Consider the following 14,085-nt stretch of genomic DNA (forward strand, 5'->3'; position numbering starts at 1 on the left):
TGGGCTACACGGACCATTGGTCTGACCCAGTATGGCTACTCTTATGTTCTAATGTCCTTAAACTTGGACAAGCACTCGTTAACAGAAGGGATGAGTGAAAACTATTCGTAGAGGCAGGGAAGGGAGCAACAGAATTTGCAAACCAAGTATAAAAAAGCTCTTTAAAGAACTGGGTTTCAAGTGAGAAAAATTAAGTAGGAAATGCACGAATAGAGGGAAAATACAGAACGTTACTTTAGCTGTTCATCGATCAAAACCAGACACATGACTGCTTAGTGAGAAGTAAATCAAAACCTAAGGATGACATTGATAGCTGTAGGAAAGCAGAATAAGTAAAATAAAGATGATTTGATCAGCACTTCCTAGCTGAAGCTCGTGTTGCACTCTCTGCTTTTTCTACTTTCCTTGGACTTTTCGTAGACGTGTGTTTCTTGTTTGTTGTGGACATTGATAGCTGTAGCCCAGGACAGTGGGATATGGATAAGATGGTTCAGGGGGGGAAAAAAGAGAAGTAGATAAATGCAGATTTTGAGAGAGAGAACTGGAAAGAGTTAATCATCTTCTTGCTGACTTTGACATGCTGAGGTCAGAAAAGCTGTGTACAGAAAGGCACAGAAAAGTGTTCTAACGGATGCAAGGTGCAGAAACGTTATGTTATCGAAGATTTATCTCTTGCCAACTCTCAATGTAATAGATTCAAGGTGGCATGCAATGAAGCTACAAAGTAGTAAATTTAAAACGAATCGGAGAAAATGTTTCTTCACTCAACATGTAATTAATCTCTGGAATTCATTGCCAGAGAATGTGGTAAAGGTGGTTAGCTTAGCAGGGTTTTAAAAAAAGGGTTGGACGGCTTCCTAAAGGAAAAGTCCATAGACCATTATTAAAATGACTAGGATAAGCAGCATAAAATGTTTTGTACTTTTTTGGAATCTTGCCAGGTATTTGTAACCTGGATTGGCCACTGTTGGAAACAGGATGCTGGGCTTGATGGACCTTTGGTCTGTTCCAGTGTGGCAATACTTATATACAATCAGTGTTCAAGCCAAGAAACTGACAACAAAACATCAGGAAATTACAGATAATCATAAAAAGAAACATTCAAAATATAAAACAAGGATTAAAAAGTTTAAAAAATTGAGAATGATTAAACACCCCACCCCCCTCGGTCTGATAAACAAATATGTTTTCAAGGCTTTACGAAAAACAAAAAATAATTCTTCATCAGGCATAAGTGTGTTTTCATGCAGAAATTGCAGATCTGCACGAAAACACACTTACATACCCATTTAGAAAATGGCACCAAAGTGTTTCCTTGGGGATCTGGTAACAAAAGAAAGGGTAAAACAGTATCAAACACAAGCAACCAAAGAAAGAAGCACAACTGGGCCTTCAAGACTGAGACAAACAAAGGTCCTTTTATTCTGAAAGACCCGACACGGGCCGTGTTTCGGCGTAACGACATCTGCCTCAGGGGCCCAAAATCACAGTTCTCTTAAAACACTGTGAAAGCAGGTTCCTTAAAATGGTGATGTCTCCTGACCATGTTCTTCTTCTACTTCCAGGAATGCTTTCTGAAGGACATCTTGGTGGATTTTCCTACTGGTTTGATGATGGCATGAATGATGGTTTCTCCGATGGTGAAGCAGTCGTTGAAATGTCACGAGAGATGGGCTCCATTTGTGACTTCACATATTCCATCTCTTGAAGACACACAAGGCAAAGGGTCTTTGTTCATAAATGCAAATCTGCCGGCAAGTTCATTTGGATTGTAGATGTGTGCCTTCATAGTTTCTGGTTCTGATATCCTTGGGTGGCCCAACTGATGCAGGTTGCTGTAGGTTTTTCTTGGTTGTCCAGGAGGAGGGTTAGATGTAAATATGGATCCAGCTCAGATCACAGGACATGAGGAAGTTCTCAGCCAGATCACAACAGCTAGAAGTGTTCAGTAAAGGCCGATCTGCACAGGGGACGTGATCACTGGTCAGAGGTACGTTCTCTTAAAATGCACACAGTGCAGGGCCGATTTTAGACATGGTGGGGCCCAGGGCAGAAATTAAGTAGGGGGCCCCTGATCCCCTCTCCACCCCTCTCCCGATCTCGCCACATGCATTGCGTCCAGGCATCCGTTACCCTTCTCCCCTCCACGTTCCATCTCCCTCCCTTCCCCTAACCTTCTGGTCTTCTTTAAAAACGTGTTTCCCTTCTCAGAGGGGCCCCGGCTTAGGAACCATCTTCGCTAGGTGGCTCCGGCTGCCCCGAAGCTTACCCTCTCTGCTGCAATCCGCCCAGGCAGAAACAGGAAATTGCAGCAGAACTTTCTCGAGGGAAACCTCCTGCATGCCAAACGTTCAATGCCTTCTGAAAAATAAGCAGAGATCATTGAAATCAATGTACAAACTAGCAAAGATCTTCATAGGTATAGACGCTGGTACTGGACTACTCACTTGTTACTTCTCAATTTTTTGTACCATTGACGTCACTTCTGTGTATTTGCCATCGAGGCGTTGACAATTGACTATCTAATCTCTAAGTTTCAGGGAAAACGACATTTTCTTTTGATCTGTAATTGAGCAACAACTAAAAAGATCCGTTTGACCCCTGATGCAGGCTTTGATGCTGAAACACGGCCGTGTCGGGTCGTTTTTTGATAATCAATAAAGTTTTTTGGATTGCCTCCACAATTGTCCTCACTTCTTTGTTTTTATTGTCTTCAATTTGCTTGAGGATTTTCCTCTCTGCTTTTTGTTTTTTTGACTTATCCTTTTAAAAGGAACAAGTGAACTAGTAAGGCTCTGCCAATCTTTAATATATTCTGCTCTAGGCTGAGTGAGGATGGTGGTTTGTAATAAATCCTCAGGCTTGCTGCTGTTAGATGTTTTTCAGGACTGCGGTGATGACTGGAGAAGTCACAGCCAAGCAGGGAGTTCACATTCTGAGACAGAGGTGCCGGAGGGAAGGAGAGATCTACAGGAAAAGGGAAGAGAAGAAATCACAGGAGGGGTGGAGAGTACTATGGTAAGAGTCATAGCTCCAGAGGAAAGCAGAGAACATTGAAGAGTTATAAATACTGAAAGAAAGAAAAGAAATGATCTTAATCTTCCTGAGAAATGTGATGGACATGGACTGTGGGTAACAGCTTGAAGACAGCAAGTTAAGGGTTTTGGTCAAATAAGTGGGAATCTTGCTCCTAAGGTGGATAAGTTAGCTCCTAGCACTCAGAGAATGGGTCCGATCCAAGGAGGCTAGACAGAGGTTATATAGAGGAGGCCTACAGGAACAAAGTGGAAAAATCCCACCTCCAGTCTGGAAACCTCTGTGCTGCCATGGAGGAGAAAGGTCACCTGAAGGGAGAGATTCATTTTGGAAAGGCAGGGAATGATCCCGTAGCCAAGACCTGTTCCCCAGGGGATGCAGTATCCTCTCACACCGAGGATGTGTCTCCAGGGACTCCTGCCCAGGAGGGAAGGGTTAGGATGGCTGTATTAGTTGGAGGTTTGGAGGTTCAATCATTTGGCATGTAGATAGCTGGGTGGCTGGTGGACGTGAGGATTGGTTGGTTACTTGCCTGCCTGGTGCGAAGGTGGTGGACCTCACACGTCACCTAGATAAGACTTTAGACAGTGCTGGGGAGGAGCAGACTGTCGTGGTAGATATGGGTACCAACTATAGGAGTCAACTTTTCAAAATGATTGGGGGGTGCTGAAATTTTTTTTTTTACAGGTAGTGCATTTCTCCCCCTCTCCTCTGAGTTCCAGGCCCCCTCCCTCTCCTCCGAGTTCCAGGCCCCCCTCTCCTCCCAGGCCCCCTCCCTCTCCTCCAAGTTCCGAGAATGCCAATAGAGAGGTTTCAACAAAGGTGAAACAAAGCCGGGAGTGTTTAAGGGTAGCAAAGAGCAAAGATTGCAAATTATCTCTGTCAATTTTTAAGCAGCTTGTAGATGCAAAGAAAAAAGCACAATTTGACGTGTCTGTATACAAATGCTGGAAGCCTAAAAAATAAGACAGGAGAGTTAGCACATATGGTGTATCTCAGAGACCTGATGGAAGGAGGACAATTAATGGGACACTGTGTTAGCAGGGTATACATTATATCTCAAAGATAGGGCTGATCAAATTGGAGGGGAGTTGTGCTGTATGTTAAAAGGGAATTGAGTCAAACAAAATAAAAATTCTGTATGAAGCAGACGGCAACGTGGAACCCTTATGGATAGAAATTCCATGGTGAAGAGAAAGAATGTATACGTAGGGCTATACTACCATCCCCCAGGCCAGAATAGTCAGACAGATGACGATATGTTAACAGAAATTAGAAAAGCTAGCCAGTGGCGTTCTAGGGGGGGGGGGGTGGACACCCCTGGGGCCCCCGATGCAGCACGGACCCCCCCAGGCAAAAGACCCCCCCCCCCGCGAAAGAGCCCCCCCGGGTGCATGCCGCTGGGGGGGGGGTGCCGCAGCGCGCGCCTGCTGCGAGTTTACTAACTTTGCTCGTTTGCTGCAGCTCCCTCTGCCCCGGAACAGAAAGTAACCTGTTCCGGGGTAGAGGGAGCTGCAGCGAATGAGAGAAGTTAGCGAACTCTCGCAGCAGGTGCGTGCCGCGGCACCCCCCAGCGGCGTGCACCCGGGGCGGACCGCCCCCACCGCCCCCCCCCCTTGGTACGCCACTGAAGCTAGCAAATTTGGCAACAGTATAATAATGGTGTGACAGAACATAGTAACACAGAACAGTGTGTTTTAAGCCTAAAATAATTCTGAAGTGCTTTCTCTAGTTTGGCCAGCAGGTGGTGTATGTTTTATGTTAAAGCTGTTATAGAAAAGTGAATGCCTTCTTTTAGTTTCACTCAGTGAAGAAGTGAATCTATAATACTGTGAGCAGTATACTTTTGAAACATGTTGACTAGGCTCTGATTGGCCCAGAAGCTTTTTTTCATTTGAACTGTACTGGTCCCCCCCCCCCCCCCCCCCCCCACCGTTTCAGCTGAGGAGAAGAGAGAGAGAAAGCTCTTTGCTGAAGCCCTGTCAAACAGTTATATTTGACAAATGTTTAGTTAGTGTTATAATTGATCTATATTTCAGTTACCTGTTATTGTTTGCTGATTGCACATTTTTTGTTCATTGTTCAGTATATTTTTAAGACAATAAACAATTGTTTATTGCCACTGCCTGTCTGGACTGATAAAGAATCCTGGTGATTTGTGTAGAAATCACTGTAGATAATATGAGAGTGGGAGACTCGCCCAGAGGTGGTTGTGACAAGTGGTAGGTGCAGGCAGACCTGAGCTGTGCTGGGAATAGACCCTTTAGGTGGTGGAAAGTAACCCCAGGTGGGTGGCTAGGCATTTCGTGACAGACCTCTCCTTTTTTTTGATGATTTGAATTACTCCAATATTGACTGCTTAAATGTTACATCAGGGAATGCTAGGGAGCTAAAATTCCTAGATGTAATCAATGACTGCTTCTTGGACCAACTGGTCCAGAAACCGACAAGAGGGGGAGCTATTTTAGATCTAGTCCTTAGTGGAATGCAGGACTTAGTACAAGAGGTAACGGTGTTGGGTCCACTGGGAAACAGTGTTCATAACATGATCAAATTTGACTTAATAATTGGCGTGCAGTCTTTAAGTTAATCTACTGTAGCAGCATTTAATTTTCCAAAGGGTAACTATGATAAAATGAGGAAAATGATTAAAATAAAGCTGAAAGGCACAGCTGTAAAGGTTAGAACTTTAAATCAGGCATGGACATTGTTTAAAAATACCATTTTGGAAGCCCAGACCAGATGTATTACACATATTAATAAAGATTGAAAGAAGAGAAAATGACAGCCAGTATGGTTAAAGACAGAAGTGAAAGAGGCTATTGGAGGCAAAAGAACATCTTTCAGAGTATGGAAAAAAGATCCGAATGAAGAAAACAAGAAGCAATATAAACACTGGCAAGTTAGATGCAAAGTCTTGATAAAGAATGCCAAAAAAGAATAAGAAGAGAAGCTTGCCTCAGAGGCAAAAACTCATAGTAATAACTTTTTCAGGTATATCAGAGGCAGAACGCTTGTGAGGGAATCTGTGGGACCGTTAGATCATTAAGGAGTAAAAGGGGCACTCAGGGAGGACCCGGCCATAACAGAGAAGCTGAATGAATTCTTTGCCTCAGTCTTTACTGAAGAAGATGTATGAATTCTATCTGTACCACAGATGGTTTTCAAGGCTGACGATAGAGAGGAACTGAAAGAAAATGAACCTGGAAGATGTACTGAGCTAAATAGAAAGATTAACGAGTAATAAATTACCTGGACCAGATAGAATACATCCCAGGGTACTGAAACAACTCTAATATAAAATTGCAGATCTGCTGTTAGTGATCTGTAACCTGTCATTACAATTGTCCGTAGTACCTGAACATTGGAGGGTGGCCAAAGCAACACCTATTTTTAAAAAGGGATTCAAGGGTGATCCGGGAAATGACAGACCGGTAAGCCTGACATCAATGCAAGGCAATATAGTGGAAACTATTATATAGAATAAATATTACTGAACGCGTGGACAAACATGGTTTAATGGGACAGAGTTAACATGGATTCTGCCAAGGGAAGTCTAGCCTCACCGATTTGCTTCATTTCTTTGAAGGTGTGAATAAACATGTGGATAATGGTGAGCTGGTTGATGTAGTGTATTTAGATTTTCAGAAAGCATTTGACAAAGTCACTCAAGGGAGACTCCTGAGAAAATTAAAAACCCATGGGAGAGGAGGCAATATTTTGTTGTGGATTAGGAATTGGTTAATGGATAGAAAACAGAGGGTAAGGTTAAATGGCCAATTCTCTCACTGGAGAAAGGTGAATAGCGGAGTGCCCCAGGGGTCTGTACTGGGACCGGTGCTATGTAATTATTTACAAATGATCTGGAAATGGGAACGAGTGAGGTGATTTACCCCCCTCCCCCACCCCCCCGGTTTACTAAACCACACTAGTGGCTGCTGTGTGGCTACGCCAACACAGCCCATTCAAAGTGAATGGGCTTTGTCGGCATTAGCTCACCACAACCGCTAGCCTGGCTCAGTAAACAGGGGGGGGGGGGGGTTAATTTGCAGATGATACAAAACTATTCAAAGTTGTTAAAATGCATGCAGGTTGTGAAAAATTGCAGGAAGACCTTAGGAAGTTGGAATACTGGGCACCCAAATAGAAAATGAGATTTAATGTGAACAAATGCAATTGATGGACTTTGGGAAGAATAATCCAAATCATAGTTATTTGATGGTGGGTTCGAGCTTAGGAGTCGGCACTCAAGAAAAAGATCTAGGTGTCATCATGGACAATACGTTGAAATCTTATGCCCAGTGTGTGATGGCGGCCAAGAAAACAAACAGGATGCTAGGAATTATTAGGAAAGGGATAGAAAATAAAACAAAGATTATTATTATGCCTCTGTATCACTCCATGGTGTGACCACACCATAAGTATTGTGTGCAATTCTGGTCACCATATCTTAAAAAAGATATAGCAGAATTAGAAAAGGTTCAAAGAAGAACCAAAATGATAAAGGGGGTGAAACTCCTCTTGTATCAGGAAAGGCTAAGGTGATGCATGTGGGAAAAAAGAACCCAAATTATAGCTACGTCATGCAAGGTCCCATGTTAGGAGTTACGGACCAAGAAAGGGTCGATAACACACTGAAACCTTCTGCTCAGTGTGCTGCTGCGGCTAAGAAAGCGAATAGAATGTTGGGTATTATTAGGAAAGGTATGGAAAACAGGTGTGAGGATGTTATAATGCCGTTGTATCGCTCCATGGTGCGACCGCACCTTGAGTATTGTGTTCAATTCTGGTCGCCGCATCTCAAGAAAGATATAGTAGAATTGGAAAAGGTGCAGTGAAGGGCGACTAAAATGATATCGGGGATGGGATGACTTCCCTATGAAGAAAGACTAAGGAGGCTAGGGCTATACAGCTTGGAGAAGAGACGGTTGAGGGGAGACATGATAGAGGTATATAAAATAATGAGTGGAGTGGAACAGGTGGATGTGAAGCTTCTGTTCACGCTTTCCAAAAATACTAGGACTAGGGGGCATGCGATGAAACTACAGTGTAGTAAATTTAAAACAAATCGGAGAAAATTTTTCTTCACCCAACGTGTAATTAAACTCTGGAATTCGTTGCCGGAGAAAGTGGTGAAGGCGGTTAGCTTAGCAGAGTTTAAAAAGGGGTTGGACGGTTTCCTAAAGGACAAGTCCATAAACCGCTACTAAACGGACTTGGAAAAATCCAAAATTCCAGGAATAACATGTATAGAATGTTTGTACATTTGGGAAGCTCGCCAGGTGCCCTTGGCCTGGATTGGCCGCTGTCGTGGACAGGATGCTGGGCTCGATGGACCCTTGGTCTTTTCCCATTATGGCATTACTTATGTACTTAGGGCTCTTCAGCTTGGAAAAGAGAAGGCTGAGGTGGGATATGATAGAGGTCTACAAAATCCTGAATGGTGTAGAACGGGTAAACGTAAATCAATTTTTTACTCTTTCAAAAAGTGCAAAGACTAGTAGAACTTTGCAAACTCAAGGAAGCTACATGGTTGGTACTACTTTTAAAACGAACAGGAGGAAATATATATATTTTTAACTCAATGAATAGTTAACTCTGGAACTTGTTGCTGGAGGATACGACAACAGCAGTTAACGTACCTGGGCTTAAAAAAGGGTTTGGACAAGTTCCTGGAGGAATAGTCCATAGTCTGCTATTGAGATAGACATGGGGAAAGCCATTGTTTGTCCTTGGGATCAGTACTATTTGGGATTATGTCATGTGACCTGAATCACCCATTGTTGGAAGCAGGATACTGGGCTAGATGGACCATTGATCCGACCCATTATGGCATGTTCTTATGTTCATCTAAATTCTATGGGGCTCTTTTACTAAAGTGTGTTAAATTTTGCACCTGCTGCATGATTAACATTACAAATTACCATGTGGTAGGGAACACTGCACAAGGCTGAGAGTTACTACACAGGTCCCGTGTTATGTGCAGTACCTGATAGCGCAGGTGCTCCCATACTATCAGGCACTCCATGTGCCGAGATCAGCAACAGAAAGGATGCATGCAGGGCAGCGCTCTGGGCAGGAAAGAGGGGGACTCTTTCCTGCTCCGAAGGCGGAAGAGGTCACTAGACCACCAGGGCAGTAGTAAGTAAGGGGAGGGGAGGCTAGCAATCTGCCCGTTTGTCTGGATTTCTGGACAAATGGGCAGATTGGCAAAACCCGCCCGGTTGCCCGGACATGTCCTCAAAAAGAGGACATGTCCGGGTAAATCCGGACATATGGTAACCCTAGGCTGGGGGCCCACTGCAAATAAATGAAGCAGAGCAGGTGTACATCGCACTAATTATGCCGCATTAGCTGCTTATCACAGCCCAGTAAAAGGGCCCCTTAAGGATCTTAAAAAGAAACAAGCCCTGTGTTTACATTGGGGCTCATGCCAATGCGAAATAGCGTGTACCATTCTCAGAGAACTGCCTGTAACCAGCAGAAAAAATAATTTTACTATAACATATGTGGTGCCCTTTACAGACCGGGGACGAACCGTCACTTGCAACTTGATTATTAGCCAGCTCTGATGTCAAAACTCAGCAATAATCTGATTTAAGGATCGATCTAATTCCAAATCGGAGCCCTTTGAAAACGAAGCAGCGATGAAAAGGAAAGGGGACAGAGAAGAGGGAGGGGAATATATGAAGCAGAAGAGAGAACAGTCGTGCAAGGTCACTCTGGACAGACAGAAGGACATCAAAGGCCGTCAGGCCCGCTGCTTTCTTATTTGAGTCATTTTGTGGGTACAATTCAGTTCTTGGCAGCCAAGTCTCTTCTGTTATTGTGGAGTCTCTACTTTGGTCTCCTGTTGAAGATTACAGGGCTGCAGGCTTAAAAAAAACCCAAATGTGAACTAAGTCCTTCTAAGATCCCCTTTACTTTATTTCCCAAATGTTCCAGTATTAAATAGCAGTTCTGTGCCTGGCCCAACCGGACCAAACCCAGGACTTTTCTGACGTTTCACTGATGCCCTCAGCACTGCACAGACAGGGAATCTTTTATGGAGGGGAGATCAGGGAGCTGAAGCATAAGGAGAGCAAACGTCTACTGTCAGGATTGTATGAGGAGTTACTGAATTCACAGGGGTGGAAAGAAAAACATATAGAGGCCTAAGATGATCTGGGATGAAAGGAAAGGGGATAGAATTTGATATACCGCCTTTCTGTCCTTTATATATTATACTCCATAAGTTTCCACATATGTTTAACGTCTCCATTAAATAAATTGTTTATATATTATAGACAGGTACTTATTTTGTACCAGGGGCAATGGAGGGTTAAGTGACTTGCCCAAGGTCACAAGGAGCTGCAGTGGGAATCGAACCCAGTTCCCCAGGACCAAAGTCCACTGCACTAACCACTAGGCTACTCCTCCACTCATTCCACCAATAAGAGCCAACCTCATCAGTGATGTCACAATGGCTTGATTCTGATATTGTGATGTCATAAGGGAAAGGGGAAAGGAACTGTGACTTGATATACCGCCTTTCTGTGGTTTTGCAACTACATTCAAAGCAGTTTACATATATTCCGGTACTTATTTTGTACCAGGGGCAATGGAGGGTTGAGTGACTTGCCCAGAGTCACAGGGAACTGCAGTGGGAGTTGAACCCGGTCCCCCCTGGTTCTCAGAAGATCCCTAATGATGAACAAGTGAAAGGAAAAGCCAGGATTAACCGGGCTTTGCGGCAGTGCACCAGGAATGAAACTGGGGAAACTAGACTGGCCTCCCAGTCCTCCTCTGCCCTGAAATTCTCTTTGCCTGTCTCCAGCTCTGGGACATATGCTTTGGAGGCGTTCCCAAATAGTGTCGTTTTGGAATCAGATAGTATCCCACGTTAATAGTATGTGGCAAATTAGATGGCAACCACACCCGGACATGATATTTGATAAAACGATAGGTATGCCACATACTTCAAGGGGACTACGGAGCTTCTTGAGAAAAGCACTACTGTTGGGGGGGAAAAGTGTGTATTAACAAACCGGATGTGCAAAGAATGCCCAACCGTGGCGCAATGCAGATCAGCGATGATACAACTAGCTGCGTCGGAGGGGAGATCAAGAGATCAATGGACACAGCAATGTGTCTAAGCGGTGCTTCCTTCATGTCGCCATCTTGGATTCTTGAGCCCCCCCCCCTCCATTTTTATCTTGAAGCCTGCAGTTACAGGAACTTTGCAAACTGTCAGGAATAATGTAACCAATGGGGTTAAAGGAAAGAGAAGGGGAAGGGAAAAGAGGGAAAAAAATAATACTTTATAGTCTATGGGAAAATCAAAAGTAAAATGGGGTCGTACTTGTGCTGGCGAACTTTCCGCCGGTCAGCAAGGTAACTTGGAATGGGAAGCTAAGGAAAGGGATTGTTAGTGAAAAGGGGAGGGCTACAGATAAAGGGTGAATGGAAGAAAAAACCCAGTCAGGTGCAAAGGAGGGAAAAAGGAGGCTGTGGGGGGTTTCTTATTAAATACTAGTAAAAAAGGCCCGTTTCTGGAACGAATGAAACGGGCACTAGCAAGGTTTTCCTGGGAGTGTGTATGTTAGAGAGAGAGAGCCAGAGCGAATGTGCGGGTGTGTGACAGAGTGAGACTGTCTGTGTGACAGTGTGTGTGTGTGAGAAAGAGTGTGTGACAGGGCCCCCTCCCCTGTTCCTAATGCCCCTCACCCCGTTCCCTCCCCTCCTTTTCCTCCTCCTTCCCACACTTTGGGTTCCTTAAGGCTTTCAAAAGTCTATGTACCCCCGTGGCCCTAACGCCCAGTATCCGGATACCCCAACGCTTTCCTCCTCACCCCTCCCCCAAGATGTAATACTTTCACGTACTTCATTTTTTAAAAAAAGTGTCCTATCTACCCTGTGTACAAATGCCCGGCATTCAGATTGTGTTCCTCTCGTAAATTTTCCTTTCTTTCATTCATTCAGAACTTCCCCCCCCCCCCCCCCCCGAACACTTTTGGTTCCTTCAGTCTTTTAAAACTCTCCTATGTACCCTGTGTGCTAATGGCCAGCATTCAGATTTTTCCCAAATGTTCATGTCTTTCAGTGGTTCAGAACTCCCCCCTCCCCCCATTTACCACTTTCGGTTCCTTCAGTCTTTTAAAACTCTCCTATCAACCCTGTGTCCTAATGGCCAGCACTCAGATTGTTTTGCTTTGCCAAATTGTCTGTCACTGATGTCACTGAGGTCAGAGCATGCCTGCCTAGCAGACCACTTCCGGCAGGCACGGTCCCAAGCACATCCTGTTGGGTCACTGCAGGGCCGCCGAGAGCCAGATCCGGGCCCGGGACAAGCCGCCCCCGGGCCCCCCCCCACCCGAAGTCATCGTCGTCGCCGCCGGGCCCCCCCTCCACCCACTACCGGGCTGGGCCCTGAACTAACCTTAAACGCCTCCTTTCACCACCTTCGCACCAAGCAGCAGCAGGGCAGACCTCTCCTTCCTTCCGTGCCCCGCCCTCGCGGACGTTACGTCAGGCGAGGGCAGGACACGGAAGGAAGGAGTGGCCTGTCCTTTTGCTGCTTGCTGCGAAGGTGGTGAAAGGAGGCGTTTAATGTTAGTTCCAAGTTACTTCCGGGAGTGACAGACGCGGGCGGCCCGAACTGCGGTGGTGCCAGGCCCCCTCCAGAGGCCCGGGGACTTTTATCCCCCCTGTCCCCCCCTCTCGGCGGCCCTGCGTCACTGATGTCACTGAGGTCAGAGCATGCCTGCCTAGCAGACCACTTCCGGCAGGCACGGTCCCAAGCACATCCTGTTGGAGGTGAGAATTATTATATAGGATTAAGGGAGAGGTGAAAAGAATGTTCACTGATTGAAGAGAGAGAGAGAATCTTCAGCAGAGTGAGTGACAGCTAAGCACCGCAGCACCCAGAATAGGGAATTGCAGTACAGTTTAGGTGTTAGAAGGGAATATCTACTTGATTTTATTTGGGTTAGAGAAGTTGGCCACAGTATTGCAACATTGTTGCTGGCAATTTTCAGGGAGACAGGGTCTTGCTTCCAATTATTTTAGTTTTAAGAGAGAGGTGTAAGGAGAAGAACGGAAGAAGAAGAGAAAATACCTCAATGATCCGGGCCCCAACGCAAGAAAGTGTTGCAGCTTTCAACATCAAACCAACAGCTAAGTGACTGAAGTCCCTAATCCTGGGGAAATAGAAATATGGGAAACATATAATATACTTACCTTGACATTTTGAGTGAAGGGAGCAGTAATCTGAAAGAGAAAGAAATAGACACAAAGCATCAAATTCTTGCACTTGGCAATTATTAAGTACTTAAGTTCTAGCATCTGATCTTTAAGTATCACATGAAATACTTAACTGATAATTATCTGTGTTGACTGAAGCAAGTCCGACCTGTTAATAAATCAATAGAACTAGAGTTAATTTAGTTAAATGTTCATTTAAGGTAAAAAAAACAGTCATTACAAACTGTAAAAGTAGATGTTGTTGAAATTCTTGATAATAATATTTTTCTTGATTTCTAATTTCTTAAATAAACTAATCTTTGTATTATAAGATTGGATTGGATTCTTCCTGATTAGAATAATCCTGTAATTATTTTCTTTTCCTCCCGCCCCTGTTTCAGTGACGGGACCAGGTTAGTTTATTGTGACCTGCTTCCCCCTGCTCCGGAGCTTGATGAACACTCTCCTGGCACGACTACAGACAAAGGAGGGTTGTCATCACTTATTTACTAAAGAAACATCCCTTCAGAGCGGGGGGGGGGGGGGGGGGGGGGGGGGGGGGGAGGGGAAGAGGGCAACAAAAAGAATGAGAGAGATCTGGAAAGAGTTCAAAGTTGCCTTCTGCAATAATATAAAAAATTTGCTTGGGGGGGGGGGGGGGGGAGGGGGAAGGGACACTTTTAGCCTTAAAACATTGCAGTCAATTTAAAAAAAAAATTGAAAAGGGAAATTATGCATGTTGTTTCCCTTTGGAAATTAGCAGCCCCCAGGTATGGATGCTTAAAGCAAAATATCAGGCCTATCTCACGTTTGTGTGTTGTTGAAAGA

This window comes from Microcaecilia unicolor, chromosome 13 (assembly GCF_901765095.1).
Source record: "Microcaecilia unicolor chromosome 13, aMicUni1.1, whole genome shotgun sequence".
Classification (NCBI taxonomy): domain Eukaryota; kingdom Metazoa; phylum Chordata; class Amphibia; order Gymnophiona; family Siphonopidae; genus Microcaecilia; species Microcaecilia unicolor.